Consider the following 1,909-nt stretch of genomic DNA (forward strand, 5'->3'; position numbering starts at 1 on the left):
GTTGACGGCAGGATCGGCTGCCTGGCGTGAATGCTTTCAGGGGGGCATCCAAGCAGCTTTCCCTGGGACGCCCGTAACCTGGCTCGGGTGAATAAGGCTGGAAGCTAAACCGTATGAAGAACGGCTGCAGGTTTTGGGTCCGGCTGGCCTAGAGAAAAGAAGGACTAGGGGGTGACGTGATAGCAGCCTCCCAGTATTTGAGGGGCTGCCACAAAGAAGGGGAGGGATGAAGCCATTCTCCAAAGCAGTAGAAGGCAGGACTGGAAACCATGGATGGAAACCAACCAAAGAGAGAAGCAACTTGGAATTCAGGAGAAACTTCCTAACAGTGAGGACAATGAACCAGTGGAACAGTTGGTCTCCAGAAATCATGGGTGCTCCATCGCTGGAAGATTTTAAGAAGAGACAGGACAGTCGCTTGTCTGAGATAGTATCAGATGGGTGTCAAACTTCAGGACACCCCCCCCCCTTTTTTTTGCTAAATCGGACATGGGTATGGCTGGCACATTGTCCTCCAGCCTGTGGCCCAGGGTTTGACAGTCTTTGTATAGGTGCTCCTGCTTGAGCAGGTGGCTGGACTAGAAGACCTCCAAGGTTCCTTTCAGCTGTATTCTATTCTAAGGCACCCAAGGAGGGCTCAGGGCCCAGTGGGGGGCACCCAGGGGATTAATCTCCGTGCTCCCACCCCCCTACAGAAAGCCCCTCACCCTGAGAATTTTGGCCAAGAAGGCTGTGGTGGGTGACAACTCAAAGCAGCTGCCCTGCTTGGAGTACCAGTAGCCTGGCCTGCCCCCACCCCCAATTGAGCCCAAGTGCTGAGGCAGGGGCTTTGTTTCCTCCTGTGGGAAGAGCATTGGGCTTTTTAACGCCACAAGAAGAGGCGAGCTGCCCCTTGCATTTGGGGAAGGCAGAAGGGTGACCAAAAGCTGGGGGGATGGCTTCGGCCAGGCTGAGCCTAGGGGCCTGAGGGAGAAAAGGAAGGTGAAGGAATTGGCAGGATGCCAATCCACCATGCTCCCTGCCCATCTCTAACCAAGCCAACTTTTGTAGATCTTTTTAAAACTACTCCAGAGCTGCTTCTGATGAAGGAAATGGGGATGGAGAGAAAGAGTGAAGACTTCAGCTGCCAGAGATTCACAGATGCCACTATAGTGGGTCACCCCGATTTCCTTTTGGAGTCCTCCGTGGCTGGTATGGCTTCGCTGCATGAGAGCAGGAGGGAGCCTGGTGCGGGTGCTGCTTAAAAAGAGCCGCAGGGCTGCCGGTGCTGATGTGGCAAAAGGGAGCGAGGGCGCGTTGTTGGAAGCAGCCAGGAAAACTCTTGCAGGCCTCCGCCCCAAAACTGGTTAGATGCCACGACGTAAGTGGCAGCGCCTTAACCATATGCGTGTTGCAAAGACCACAAGGGCCTCTTCCATCCTTATCAAGGGGAGTGCTAACCTTCTCTCCTTTCATACAACACGAATAGAAGGAACACGCCAGGGCCACTTAAAGCTCCGAGATAGCTAAGTCTTCAGGTTATGGTTATAAAAATGGGATGCAGGCAAGAAGATTCAGACTTTTTCAGACATTTCCTAATACTATGTGGTTAATCTAGAGCATATCTTCTGTGTAATATGGCTAATAATTCTAAGGTAATTGGATTATGTTCCCATCAGTGGCCAATTTCCCATGAAGCCCGCGATAATATATGCACGAGTCTATCCAATCGGGATGCAAAGCGCGTCTCCGCTTTGTCTCTTTGCAAAACGAGCAAGATGTTTATTGACTCAGGGAGGAAGCCTCGCGATAAGAGAAATCACCGCCGAGAGAAAAGACGTGAGAAGAGTCTTCGGGCCCGGGGCGTCGGCTTCACCTGCCCGCCTCCAAGATGGCGGCCGAGGAGAAGCTAAAGCGCCAGGAATTCCGA

At 52.6% G+C, this 1,909-nt stretch overlaps 1 non-coding gene across 1 annotated transcript; it reads right to left on the bottom strand.

The window, feature by feature from the left end:
- Positions 1 to 1,337: 1,337 nt before the first annotated feature.
- Positions 1,338 to 1,462, bottom strand: LOC148048506 (U6atac minor spliceosomal RNA). Its single transcript, XR_015695719.1, has one exon. It is a non-coding gene; the product is annotated as a U6atac minor spliceosomal RNA (small nuclear RNA).
- Between the last annotated feature and the right edge of the window lie 447 nt (positions 1,463 to 1,909).

This window comes from Thamnophis sirtalis, unplaced genomic scaffold (genome assembly GCF_051295495.1).
Source record: "Thamnophis sirtalis isolate CommonGarterSnake01/CBP01778 unplaced genomic scaffold, rThaSir2_p1.2 scaffold_2, whole genome shotgun sequence".
Classification (NCBI taxonomy): domain Eukaryota; kingdom Metazoa; phylum Chordata; class Lepidosauria; order Squamata; family Natricidae; genus Thamnophis; species Thamnophis sirtalis.